The sequence below is a fragment of the Ceratotherium simum genome, chromosome 19 (genome assembly GCF_057802395.1).
Source record: "Ceratotherium simum simum isolate JZ-2026a chromosome 19, ASM5780239v1, whole genome shotgun sequence".
Classification (NCBI taxonomy): domain Eukaryota; kingdom Metazoa; phylum Chordata; class Mammalia; order Perissodactyla; family Rhinocerotidae; genus Ceratotherium; species Ceratotherium simum.
In genome coordinates this window covers 47274156-47289616 of record NC_141918.1, presented here as the reverse complement: position 1 = coordinate 47289616, position 15461 = coordinate 47274156, and positions in this window count along the sequence as shown.

Here is a 15461-nt window from a genome sequence, read left to right as displayed (position 1 = left end):
CCTGCATGCACCCATCAATATGTGCTTTTCCATTCATTAAAAATAAATCTCATATATATTTAAAATATTATTGTTACTGAATAGTTTACTATAAATTATCCTTATAAAATTAATGAACAAAGATCAGTATCTAATTAAATTGCTAAATTATTAGTGTCCATGCTTTCCAATTTAAAATAAAGAGTAAGCTTAGCATTCAGCTCTCAACTAGTCATTCTAGGATATCCTTCTGGAGCGTTAGAACTATGGAGCATCATTCAATAAGAGTATCTTTTTCACCTTGCCAGTTTCTTTTTAAGCCCCAACAGGTTTGACCATAACTATAGCATGGAGTTTTATCAAGTTTTTTTTTTCTTTAAATTAATCCTCAAGCAATTTTCTCTTTTTAATTGTGCTTTTCATTCCTAGCCAATATTTTTTTTCCTTTGTTGGTGCAACATTTTCTGGTTGTTTGAACAGTTCATTTTTAATGTTACCCACAAGAACAATGATGTTTTATGCAATTATTCTCAGGATTTTAACCACTGAAAGATATAAAGAAGTAGATGTTTGGCAGTTCCACAATATTATAGCTCATATTTTAAATATGCCTCTAAGTACATTCTACTATCTTTAGATGGCAGCTACCTGGGACCAATTCAGTAGTAAAGAGAATAGTCTATAATCTTTTATACCATCAATTTCATTGGTAAGGCCTCATCTCTCCCACCTTCGCTGGTTTCTGGATGTACTAAAAATTTTAAATCATCTTTTCTATTTTACCCAATATCCAGCTTCTGATCCAAACTTCCTATATTAAATCACCTAATGCATTTCCTATTATAAATATAATTTTTAAATTATTACACTTTAAATGTATAATTCAAAAAAAAATAGTAACATCACACATAGTACAGATTGGCAGGAAGTAGACCTAAAAGGAATCAAGCACTTATAAACGAAATATAAAAATGAGAGTAATTGTTAGAAATTCTTAAACTCTATTTTTGAATCAATGACTTTGGTGGGGTGTAATCTAAATTTTAAAAACAAAACACTGATTCCTGCAGTAACAAAATAATTTCTCAAAAGACTAGCCATGCAGGTCTGTGGGGATACATGATGAAATCACACTTTTCAGCCTTTCCACTCCAGCAGCCAGTGCCATGAGCAACCTTAGCACACTGTTCTTTTCCTAGTATCGTGTTCAGATCAATTTTCCTGGGACTCCAGTGTTGACACCACTTAATTCCCCAAGCACAGAAGCACCAAAGTTTCCAATCAACAATTGCACAAAAGATGTTATGCTTTCTGAGCCTACATAAAGCCACAAAATATTCACCAACAAAGAAAACCAGATTTTCTTATTTTCATTGAGTTGGCATGTACCAAACACATTTCTTTATTTTGAAATAGCAGACTCATGGGAAGTTGGAAAAACAGAACAAAGAGGCCCAGGCACCCTTTACCCAGCCTCCCCTGATGATGACATCTTATAAAGCTGTAGTATAAAGTCATAGCCAGGAAATTGACCTTGGCGCATTACTGTTTTAAAACCTGCATCCATATGTGTGTTTGTGTGTGCAGTTCTGTGCACTTTTTTCCACATATAAAGTTGTATAATCACCACCGCAATCAAAATACAGATTTGTTCTATCATCGTAAAAGAACCCAGCCGGGCTACCTCTTTGTATTTGCATGCCCCTCCCCCACTACATTGGTCCCTATGCCCTGGCAGCCACTAACCTATTCTTCATTTCTTTAGTTTTATCATTTTGAGAATGTTATATGAATGATATGTAACATTGTGAAATTAACTTTTTTCACTAAACATAATGTCCCTGGGGTCCATCCAGTTTGTTACATGTATCATTAGTTCATTACTTTTTATTGCCAAGTAGTATTCCATTGTATGGATACTAGTGCTTGTTCAACCATCCATCCACTTAAAGATATTTGAGTAGTTTTTAGCATTTTACTATGTAAACTGCTCTGAACATTCGTATACAGGTTTTTGTGTGAATGTAAGTTTTCGTTTCTCTGTAGTAAATGCCCCAGAAGAGTATAATTGCTGGGTCATATGGTGAGTGCAGATTTAGTTTTGTAAAATCTGGAAGACTATTTTCTAGGGTGGATGTACCATTTTACATTCCCAACAGCAATGTATGAGAAATCCAGTTTCTCCACATCCTCACCAATATTTGTTATTATTATTTTTTATATTAGAAGTTTTAATAGGTGTGTAGTGATATCTCATTGTGGTTTTAATTTACATTCCCCTGATGCAACAGAGTGGAGGAAACCAGAGTACCACCCAGCCCACCTCATACCACCTTGGCCCACCTTGGCCCACCTTGATGCCAGGCAAGGGTGGAGGCTCAGCTCCCCGCTGGGCTCTGATGACAGCAGGGTGGGTGGGTATGCAAGTAAAGACTAGCCCATCTTGCACCTCCTCATTCTACTTCATTGATGCCAGGTTGGTGTGGAACTAGCTCTGAGCAGAACCCCATTAACAGGAATATCAGACTATTGCTGCATGCCTCATCTGAGTGGGAGGTAGAATTGGCTCCCCACTCATCTTTGCCAAAACCACGGAGTGTGTGGAGGCTGGCCCGGTGGTGCGTAGTGGTTAGGTTTGCGTGCTTCTTTGGCGGCCCTGGGTTCTGTGGTTTGGATCCTGGCACAGACCCACACACCGCTCAATCAGGCCATGCTGTGGCAGCACCCCACATACAAAATAGAAGAAGATTGGCACAGATATTAGCTCAGGGACAATCTTCCTCACCAAAAAACAAACAAACAAACAAACAAAAATCCATGAAGTGTGTGCAGTGAGTGAGGTGGAGAGTGTATTGTAGTATATTGGCATTTTTCTGGAGTACAGTAAATGTCAAAAAGCTTTTTGTTCTGTTATGCTACCTTTTACTGGTCCTTTGATCAGGGCAAATAGGCTTCTCTTGGAATTATTTTTGTCTGTGCCTGTTGGTGGTCCAGGTTGAAAGCTTCCCCAGTGCCCTGTCTGGGATATATGGAAGGCAAAAAAAAAAAAAAAAAGAACAGAGAACTCAATCCTGTGTCGTGCCTCACATCCTGGGGTAACTGGTCACTCTTCCATCTTTATCCCAGCTTTCAGAGTCTTCTGACTTTGTTTATTGTGTTATGTCCAGGGTTTTTAAGGAAGGAGGACCTGGGAAGAATTGGGCTGTTTCATCTTGGCCAGAACAAAAAGTATCTCCAAATTATTTCTTTTTTATAACAGCTTTATTGAGATGTAGTTCATATACCATAAAATTCATCATTTTAAAGTGTACAATTCAGTGTTTCTTAGTTTATTAACAAAGTTATACAACCATCATCACTACCTAATTTTAGAACCTTTTCAACAACCCAAAAAGAAATCCTATGCTAATAGCAGTTACTCTCCATCCCGTCCTCCTACAAGCCCCTGGCAATTACTAATCTACTTTCTGTCTTTATGAATTTGGCTATTCTGGAGATTTCATATAAATGGAACCATATAATATATGGCTTTTTATAATGGGCTTCTTTTATTTAGCGTAATGTTTTCAAGGTTCACTCACATTGTAGCATGTATCAGTACTTCACTTCTTTTTATTGCCAAATAATATTCCATTGTATGGATATACCACATTTTTTTCCATTGGTTAGTTGATAGGCTTTTGGGTTGTTACCATTTTGGAACTATTATGAATAATGCTGCTAAGAACATTTGGATACAAGTTTTTGTGAGAATATATGCTTCATTTCTCTTGAATATATATCTAGGAGTGGAATTTCTGGGTCATATGGTAAGTCTATGTTTAACATTTTGGGGAGCTGCCAAATATTTTCCCAAAGTGGCTTCATCATTTTACAATCTTACTAGCAATTTATGAAGGTTCCAATTTCTTCACATCCTTGTCAGCACTTGTTATTGTCAGATTTTTTTATTTTAGCCATCCTACTGGGTGTGAAGTGGTATCTCATTGTGGTTTTGATGTGCGTGTCCCTAATGACTACTGATGTTGAACATCTCTTCATGTGTTTATTGGCTATTTGTGTGTCTTCATTGGAGAGCCGTCTGTTCAAGTACTTTCTCAATTTTTAATTGTGTTGTCTTTTATTGTTGACTTGTAAGAATTCTTTACATATAGGGGATACAAGTTCTTTATCAGATATATAATTTGCAAATATTTTCTCTTATTCTGTGTGTTGTCTTTTTATTTTCTTAATGGTGTCCTTCGAAGTAAAAAAGTTCTTAATTTTGATGAAGTCCAATTTATCTATTTTTTTCTTTTGTCATTTATACTTTTGGTATCATATCTAAAAAGCTATTGCCTAATGCAAGGTCATAAAGATTTACCTCTATATTTTCTTATAAGCATGTTGTTGTTTTAGCTATTACATTTAGGTTTATGATCCATTTTTAGTTAATTTTTGTATATGGTGTGAGTTAGGGGTCTAACTACATTATTTTGTATGTGGATATAAAATTTCTCCAGCATCACTGATAAAATTAATTGATATACATATATATATAATGATGGTTTATTTCTGGACTCTCAACTCTATTCCACAGATCTGTATGTCTATCTTTATGCCAGTACCAAACTCTTTTGATCGCTATAGCATTATAGTAAGTTTCTGGGCCCCTTACATTTCCATATGAGTTTTAGTATCAGCTTATCAATTTCTGCAAAAGAAGAACACAGCTGGGTTTTTGCCAGGGATTTTATTAAATCTGTAGATCAATTTGAGACTATTGTCATCTTAACAATACTGTTTTCTGATCCATAAACATGATATTCTTTCATTTATTTAGATCTTCTATAATTTCTTTTGATAGTGTCTTATAGTTTCTGGTGTACAAGTCTTACACTTCTTTAATTAAAATTAGTTCTATGTATTTTATTCTTTTTGATGCTATTGTACATGGAATTATTTTCTTTTTATTTTCAGATTGTTCATTACTAGTGTATAGAAGTACATTTTATTTTTGTATATTAATCTTGTATCTGCAGTCTTGCTGAATTCATTTGTTAGTTCTAATATTTTTGTGTGTAGGGTTCCTTAGGTTTTTCTACATACAAGATCAAAGCATCTGCAAATAGACATAGTCATATTTTCTCCTTTTTAATATGGATGTCTTTTATTTCTTTTTCTTTACTACTTGACATGGATAGAACATCCAGTAAAATGTTGAATAGAAGTGGCAGGAGTGGACGTCCTTATCTTATTCCTAATCTTAGAGAAAAAGCATTCAGTCTTTCACCATTAAGTATTATGTTAGATGTAGGTTTCTCATAGATCTCCTTTATCAATTTGAAAAAATTTTCCTTTTATTCCTTTTTGAGTGTTTTTTACCATGAAAGGGGGTTAGGTTTTGCTTTTTCTGCATCTATTGAGGTAATCATGTGATTTTTGTCTTTTATTCTATTGATATGGTGTATTATATTGATTGATTTCATATGTTAAACCAACCTTGAATTCCAGTAATATGTCCTACTTGGTCATGGTGTACAATCCTTTTTATATGTTGCTGGTTTCAGTTTGCTAGTATTTTGTCATTGAGAATTTTTGCATCTATATTCATAGTGGATATTGGTCTGTAGTTTTTTGTGATGTCTTTGTATTGCTTTGGTATGAGGTTAATATTGGCCTCGTAGAATGAGATGTGAAGTGTTCTCCCTCCCCCCTTCTATTTTTTGAAAAGTTTGTGAAGGATTGATGTTAATTTTTCTTTAAGTGTTTGGTAGAATTCACTAGTAAAATCATCTGTGCCAAAACTTTTAGGAGTGAAAAAGCTATTGTCTTTTTAAAAACATATCTTCAAGTAAAACTTACATTCCAGAAAGCTGTGTTGAGTTTATAATATGAAACATCACTTCCGTTTCCATTTCAGAAGCATGACTGTACTTCATTATTCTTTTGTGAAATCGTATACCTTGTTACAAAAGGAGCATAATTTTTGAGGTGCCTTTTCATTCTGGTGTCAAAGACAGATATTCTGTTTGTAGTATAGGATTTCTAGTAGCTTCTTATCTGTACTTTATCAGTCAAGATCCAGTCAAGAGAACAGAAACAACAGTAAGAATTTAAATACATAACAACAGGAAATTGATAACAAAGGTACCAAAATATGTGGAAGAACAAACTGGTGATGAAGGCTAGAGGAGTAAGAAGGAAGAAGAGATGATTCCTAGAGATTAGGAGCTGCTAATGCTCCTGGCCTGGAGCACACACTTGATGCTGCATTTTTGGAAGCTCTGGCAGTGCTGATTCTGGAATGCTAAGTAAGGACCACTTCATATAGAAACATGCTGCTTCCATTCAGACTGTAGAGTCTGAAATCACCTGACCTCCACTACCATTGCAACAACTACCAGCAATTACCATGGGTATGAGCTGGAAAGCAGAAGCTTCTCTCTTCCTTTATCTTTTCTGATCTCCTGCCAGTACCAAAGGAGCCCAGGATATATAATTTGTAGTCTCCCAGCCCTGGCCAGGCACAGTAGAGTATATAAAGACAAGTGGGAAAATCCAAAATGCTTGTGCCGAACTTATTCTGAAAGTAAACATTTGATTGAAAATGACTTAAAGAATAGGAAAAATGATAGCAGATGGTTTCTCTTGGGTGACTTTCAGATTATTCCATATTTTGGAGCAAAATAAAATTATCCCCAATATGTAGCAGGATCATTTACTTATAGTAAAATCAACAAAAAGGATTTATAAGCTTAAATTGGCAGAGGGTGCTACATAGAAATTTTAAACTGCTAGAGAAGAGAACAAAGAGATTTGTTTTTTGTTTTTTTTTTTCAAATTGTACTCAGGATATTAATTTGTTCACGTGAAGGAAGAAAGCAAGGACTAAATCTTTCACCATAAAAGTACTCAACCCATTCCAAAAAAAAAAAAAAAGAAGATAGAAGATTAATAAAGTCATTGAGGATTATTTTTTAAACTACATTTCATGTCTGTGTGGTAAGCAAGCACCTCTTACCCAGGTCATCCTAAATTAATTTATGAAGCCTGAAAATATATTTTCTCACCTAATATCTCTTTTCTAACTCTGTAATTTACACTCTAAAATGTTCATGGCTTATTAAACAAGGCTTCCATAATTCTTTAAATCTCAGGCTCATTTCAAGAGAGAAAAAAACTATATTAGGGGCAAAATCTAATTGAAATCTTGACATTTAAAATATTTATTTTCCTTAACAGTGCTTCGACTTTCTGAAATTTTAAAAAGAGCAAAGGGAAATTTTCAGAATAGAAAGAAGGACGGCTTTTAAGAGATTATAATGAAGTGATTGGATTTTCTGGTTTCAGTCTGGAATTGGGGTCAGAATCCTTTAGGTCTCATAAAGTAAAATGAAAAGGCAGATCTGGTTCTAAATCATACCACTGTTATTGTCCCCAAATTCAGACAGTACATGTCATGCAATGGGGGCACAGACACACACAACATTGGCAACTAGAGGCATAAAATAAAGTGGGTGTCCTGGGAAATGCATAGGCAGGGAAACAGCGAGGCACAGACCATCCCACTGACCTGCATATCTCACAGAGGTATGCTGAGGGGGGAGCACGACGTATCATGGAAAGGGCTCTAGGGGAAGAATCTCACAAATACTATTATTCTACATATTGATAGAGACAGGGGTAGAAAATGGTCACTCGATTGTGACAGTGTACCAAGGGGAGCTTCTTTTAACAGTGTCATGGGACATTAAAAACATAGCCTTGTTAGAAAGGGGGAGACCCAGATCTCAGGCACTGCCATCAGCCTTTTCTTTTATCAAGCTGACTCAGACCAGTGTCTAGCCAGCTACCAAAAGGGGGAGGAAATGAGCTACCAACCCCAGTCATCTCGAGTTGTCTCTCCTTATTCTATTTGTGAACTATAGCAGCCAGGGGAAGGAGAAAGAAGAATTTAGAGGACAACTTTGCAGGACTTAGTAGCAAATAGGCACTTACTCTTTTGACTGTAGGAAAAAATGTTGCTATATTGTAAAATGGAAAAAAATAATGAGATCACTTACGCACAGCAAAATATTTTTGTATTTTCTACTCACAGATATGTGTAAAGAGAAAACCAAGTTTAAAAGATATAAACAAAATGATTTACTTTGTTTAGTCTTTCAAATAATGTTTATCTTTTAGTGTCCTAATTGGAAAATTAATTTCTAAGGAATAATCTTTTTATCTTATAAATTACTCTCTCTCTATTCATTTAAATTGTATAAGCATTAATTGTTAATTTCATTGTGTTTAATTTATTAACTTAATTTAAATAATAGACTATAAAATATTGAGTTACTCACACTGACCCTGATTAAGAAATTACCATTCCCGAGGAAAACTGTTCCAATAAGCATGTATATGATGACCATACATGTGGGGTTGCTAGATTTAACAAATATAAATACAGAATGCCAAGTTAAATTGGAATTTCAGATAAACAACAATCAGTTCATAACTACCTTATTGATTTATTATTCTCTGAACTGATTGTTAACACAAAGTTGGCCAAATGAATAGATAGATGATGATAGATAGATAGATAGATAGATAGATGATAGATAGATAGATAGATAGATAGATAGATAGATAGATAGATAGATAGATGTTAGATGATAGACAGATAGATAAATGCAACGTTTGGGACATATTTATACTGAAACATTTTTTTGTTGTTTGATGCTTCCTGAAGGAGCATCAGAGGATAGAGGAAAGAAAGAGAAAAGGAAAATTTTAAAACCAGAAAGCGGAGACCAAAGGAAGGGCTAACCAGAAGTAATGATAAACTGGTTGCTTTGAAAAGCAGAGGAAGTTTTAATGGGAGACTGATGGCGCTCCTAGTTGTAGCAAGATGGTACTGATACGTATCTTCCAGGCTTAAAACTCTGCAACGTGTATCTCAGAAGAAAATGAAATAGTATCCAAGTCAAAAGAATTTGGAGAGGAGAGGAGCTGACAGCTTAGAGTAGGATAAACCAATAAAGTAGTTGTAAACTGATTGTTAACAGAAAGATAAAGAAATCGCCAATTAAGAAAATAGAAGCTAATTATAAAATGAAATATTTTTCCATTATAAGCATAATAAAGTTCATTATGTAAAATTTGAAATTGTTGGAGAAATATAATTAAAAACACAATGTTTTCCCAGCCCAAAACGATAATAGAGAAAGAAAGCACTTTTATTATTGAATAAGCATTAAACAGAATGTAAAGCATATCACAAGGGAATCTGCTAAGTGATTACAAAGACAGAAAGGAGTTTCACTACTGTATATAGCCAAGCTGATACAACCCATTACATACATGTTTTTAAGATAATAATGACTAGTCCTCAAGTAAGAGGACTGGACAGCACCCTTTCTCATACATAGTTCATCCTAAATTCACCTGGTAATTGGGGTAGCCATCTGTGTTAGCTAACTGACTTTATCCAGAGGAAAAACAAACATCTCATATTTTTACGACAGAAGATAGTTTTGCAACTTGGAGCAAGATGTCCACTAAAGTTAGTCTCCTGCCCTCCCACAGAAACTGGGAGATAGGGGTAAGCCATCTCCTTTGATATTTACATTTCCTTTGTGTGTGTGTGTGTGTGTGTGTGTGTGTGTGTGTGTGTGTCTAAAGGGTGGCTTAAATGATAAACATTTGTTTCCCACAGTTCTGGAGGTGGGAAGACCAAGATCAAGGCACCCAGCAGATTCCGTATCTGGTGAGGACCCTTCCTGGTTCATAGACCCAGGTTCATTCTTCTTGCTGTGTCCTCATATGGCAGAAAAATTTGATGTTTACATTTCAAAGAGATGGTTTCCAGATCTTTGAGAGAGATGTTCCTGGGTTATAAAGCTGACTAAGGCCTATCTAGGCTTCAGGTCTTCAAAAGGATTTCAAAGAGGAAGTACTTTTGTACTTATGAATACAAGTTTTCTAAAGTAAATGTTCTGAGAAAAGGAGAGGAGGGAAATCTCTTCCCTTATTTTTAACAGAGAGAAATAAACTTCTTGTTTTTAAATTGTATTTGTCCTTACATAGTATACAGAAAAGTTAAGGAGATAACTTGGTGCTACCTATCCCTAGATATAAACCCATTAGCATTTTGGTATATTTTTATGTAATATTTTATATATTATTTTGTTTGCTTTTTATAGCTTTACTCATACAGTATAACCGTAATTTTATGTCCGAGTTTTTTGTCAACATTATCCCATGTTATTATAAATATCACTTTTAATGGTAGTATTTTAATGGTTGCATTATGGTTCATTTTATACAGTAGATAATATCCTGGTGAACAAAGCTCTTATTCCTTCATATTTATTGTTATTTCCTTTTGAAAGATTATCGGGAATAGAATATCTCAGTAAATAAGAATGAACATTTTAAAGCTGTTAATGGATGTTGCCAAATTGCTATTAGTTATTTTTCTAAATAACACAATATGTTTTATCAAATTGTTTTTCATCCCTTGTTCTTTGAGCAGTTGTACAGTTCCTGTGATTTTTTTGTGTGTGTGTGAGGAAGATCAGCCCTGAGCTAACATCCATGCCAATCCTCCTCTTTTGCTGAGGAGGACCGGCTCTGAGCTAACATCTATTGTCAATCCTCCTCCTTTTTTTCTTCCCCAAAGCCCCAGTAGATAGTTGTATGTCATAGTTGCACATCCTTCTAGTTGCTGTATGTGGGACTCGGCCTAAGCATGGCTGGAGAAGCGGTGCGTCAGTGCGCTCCCAGGATCCAAAGCCTGGCCGCCAGCAGCGGAGTGCACGCACTTAACCACAAAACCACGGGGCCGGCCCACAATTCCTATGATTTTTAAATTGACTTTAACAATTCCTTCCTCTTATTGCAATTGAATACTCTAAATTGTTCAAAACCACTGGGAATCATGAAAAGGACATCACTGTTATTCTTTTTTCCCTCTTTTTAGGGAGAGCCCAACCCTCTGCCCTCATTGGAAGGACAATGAGCCATCACTAACAGCCTGATAGCAGCTGTCAAAGAGAAGAGGAGAAGGAATCCTAGGTGAATCTCAGATGGCCTTCAACTATGCTTTAAAGCCTTAACGAGCACTAATTTTATACTCATTTAGAGAAACAGATTGCTCAATCTTGTATTAGTAACCAAAAGGTGGCTTTTTAAATAATCTATTTGGCTATCTTACATATTTTTCTTGCTCTGTTCCAGACTGTCACGTTTACCCCAGAGACCTACTAAAGTAAACCCTGGAGACTCCACTGACTTGGGTCCCTGAAGCAGCCACTGATGTCCTGTGATCAATAGATAAAAAAATAGGTCCCTAAAACAAAGCATCTTTTCTCTTTTTCCCCACCCACCAGCTTTTCCACTTTCATCAGCTGTTTGAAACCTCTAATTAAAGCCGCTGTGTTTTGATACAAAGCCAGCTCCCAATAGGTTTAATTACAAGTCGTCCTGCAATTAGAGACTCAAGACTGGGTCCCAGCTTTTAAAGCTAAAACAGTGGATAACAGGCAATATTTGATCAAATTCAGCGTTGGTTTTCTGGCAGAGAAATGAAAGGGAGGGTTCTGTAATTTTTTTATTAATGTACAGAACATAGCTCTTCTTTGTCACAATAATTATGTTTTAAAATACCTTAGATCCCCTGTAATTAAGAACAAAAATTAATTAAGCACTATCTTCACATATTACTAACCAATGAACAAGTTATTAAATGTGAGATACTCTGGAAGCATTTCATCACTGTTTCAAATCCAGTCCATCAATTGACAAACATTTTTATTCATATAAAACAGAAAGGATACTAGGCCAGACATATCGAGGAGACAAAGCAAAAGAACTATACAGCATTCTTGAGGATTTCAGGATATAGATGGAGAAATAAGATATTTGCACACAAAATGGTAAATAATATAAACACTATGTGAGACCGAACAGAAATTATAATGATATACCTAATATTTCTATAACTTTTTAGAGTTTACAAAGTTTAACCTTCACAACGGTGAATTTGGTGTTATTACCACCATTCAATGGATGAAGAAATTGGGATTTAGGAAGATAGGCACTTGCCTAAGATTTCACTTCTAGTAAGAGACAAGGTCTGACATCAAATTCATGATACTAGTATTCCAGACAATTAAATGTCCAGAAGATCAAAACTGGAGCATGGCCTGATCAGGGGAGCAACATCCAACAGATGTTGGATTTGGCTGGATCTAGGCACATAAGTTATGTTAAGTGCAAGACAAGTTTCTTGCCAAAGGCGTGACAATGGGAATTCTTGCGGCCTCCATTGGAATTTGGAGGGCAGGGAGTAGACCAGCTTGCCTGGAGGGGAGACTTCAGGTGAGGCTGGAATGACAAGGTTAAATTATTTGTATTTTATTCAGTACACCATTGGGTAACTAATGAAAATTTTGGAACAAGGGAGTGACATTATATCTTTGAAGAAAATGGCAGTAGGCTTCAATAAGGTACATGAGTCAGAAGTGTTTTTTTTTTTTTATAAGTTACTTCTAGGAACTCAAGACTGCCATACTATGACAGAATAAATGTTCAGAGCATTAATCTTAGCAAAAATGTTATAAGTATCATTGAATTGTCAAAGTCCCTTCATAGATGCTCCAATTCTGTTTGACAGTAACTACAGGATATCCACTTATGTCCATTGCTTCTTTGTAGCAATACTCAGAAATCCTAGGAATGATTTTTTGGATAGGCAATTTGGATCATTATCATCTCTAATAAATAGTTTTTGTTTTCAATGAGTCTGAACATTTTCTGAGGCACAGTGCTGTTTCTCAAAAGCCTTGAGATTCCCAGGAAACTGGGAAGAGGCACGGTAGAGGGGAAGTGAATGGCATTGATTTGGAGTCTATAGAGTGAAGTTGTAAGACCTACCAAGGATTCAGATCCAGGGCTAGGGAACATTGCTTCTTTGTCTTTCTTTTCCAGGTCAGAGCTGAAATACTTTGCCTCCATCTTGCTGAGGAAACAAAATAAAGGCCTACACCACTGGTTCTTTCTCCAACAGAACTTTGCCCGTCTTCTAAAATTCTCTGTCGGTGAAGCTTAGGGAAAACCTATGGGTTTAAAGGATTCACTAAAATTGTTCTTATGAATTCAATACCAATCACTTTTATAACAATATATGGAAGCAAGACACAACAGGATGAATAAGATTAATTAGGATTCTGAAAATATTCTCAATGCTTAAATAATTGGAGATAAATGTTGAAGCAATATAATAGAAAGTTATCTTTTCACTCCATTCTCTAATTCCACATTTCTTGATATTTTAAGGACACGCAAGATTTATTTGTTCTTAAATGGATCTTGAACAGCTTGGTATAATTGGTACCCATGGATAAGATTATAATTTCTATGGTGTTATTCAACTCTCATAATTAAAAGGCAGTCATCACTACACCAAGTCAACCTATATTTATTAAGCGTCTGTGCACTACCATTTTAGCATCATAGAAACCTGGTCCTTTGCCCTGAAGTATTAAAACTTGATTAGAGAGAAAAATACACATTCCTCTGAAGTATTTCCGAAGTTAGCAGTCAGTGAGCATAAAACATATTGTAATAGCACAAATTAAACACATACATATAACATAAAATTAGAGTGGAAATGACAGACTAGACAGATTGGGTAATAATATTTCTGACCACAGATGGTGCCCACGTCCCAGCCAGCAGATGGAGAGTTGTTCAAGGTCCCAGGCTTTGCCAAGCCCCATTCTATGCCCTAGAAGAAATAGGTCATCTTTGTTCAGCCTGACTAAAACCCTGGTGACATTGCCAGTCCTGAAAAAAAAAAATGATGTCTCTAACACGGTAACCCAAAACTCTCAGAGAGATGAAGAAATTTCTCCAGATTCATAGAAATCCCTAAGGAGATTAACAGTTTCTTTAGCAAACCAAAAGATCCAAAGAAATGCCATGCACGATCACCAGAGAACAGAAGACTTCATTTATTTCATTCAACTAATATTTATTGAGCACCTTTATATGCCGCATTGTTGTAGGTCTTGGCAAATACAACCATTAGCAAAACTGATTAAATCCCTTCCCTTGGTGCTTACAGTCTAGTGGAAGAAGAGAGACCAAAAACAAATACATAAATAAAAGATGTAGGATGCCACATGGTGATAAGCAGTATGCTGGAAAATGAAACAGAAAGAGGATGGGGTGTGCTGGAGTGGAGATTCACTTTACGTAGAGTGATTAGGGAGGCCTCATTGAGAAGACGATATTTGAGCAAAGACCACAGGAGGGGAGAGGGTGAACTCTATAGATATCTGAGGAAGGGTCGTCTAGGTAGAAGGAATAACAAGAAGGAATAACAAATGTCCTGAGGCAGCAGGGGGTCTAGTGTGTTATAGGCACAGCAAAGAGGCCAATGTGGCTAGAGAAGAGTGAACAAGAGTGAAAGAAGGAGAAAAGAAACTAGTAGAGTTATGGGGAGCCAGGTTGTGTAAGGCCTCTGAGATGTTTTAAAGACTTAACACTTCCACTCTGAGTAAACTAGAAAGCCGTTGTGGGGCTTTAAGCAAAAGAACAACATGATTTACACATGTTTTAAAGGGATTGCTCTGACTGCTGTGTTGAGAATTAAAAAGAGAAAAGATCTACACATATAATTCTCTTTTGCCTTGAATACAAGGAGTCCATAAACGTATTACGCAGCGGCTGAAAAAGGAAATACCTTGTCCTTTGTACAAAGATGTGGCTAATTCATCCCCATTTAGCCATTTGGTTGAAAAACGGTGGTGAAGTTGGATCTGATCCATCCACCCTCTCCAGCCTCGCCGTCCTAGTGACCAGTTGTACCCATCAAGGAGCCAGCTGGCTGGGATTAGGTGCTTCGTTCCCACACTGGGGAAGGAGAGGAAGCTGTGGGCCTCAGGAGCTTACTATTGGCAGGTGCGAGTTGAACTATTTATCTCTGCTCTTGCTTCCCCCAAGATGAATATCAGCTTACTCTCAAGAACAAGTAAACAATATTTTTATTACTAAAAATAAGATTTCTTTACTTAATAACTTTCTCTAAAAAATATAGCGCACAATCATCAGAGTAAAATGCAAAATTCCAAACCTGACATTCGAGGCTTCATCCACAAAGCCCTGTTCTTGCCCATATTTTCTATTTTTCCTGAGCACAGACAATGAACGTTAGCCAAACCAAACAGCTATTTTCTGTTTCTTTGCTCACGCTATTTGCTCCACCTAAAATGCTTCCCTAACTCCCATTTCTCCTGGTCCGAATCATACCCAAAATGAAGCTGAGAGAGCAAGAAATTAAAATGAGGAAACCTAGGTGACTAACTGTTCAACTTTGGTCCTGTCACTTAAACTTTCTCAACCTGTTTCCTTATCTGCTATTACCTACCTCATAGAGTGTGTTATATATCAACTGGATGATATATGTGAAAGTCCTTAGAGATTGCAAAGATAAAAATGCAACATTAATT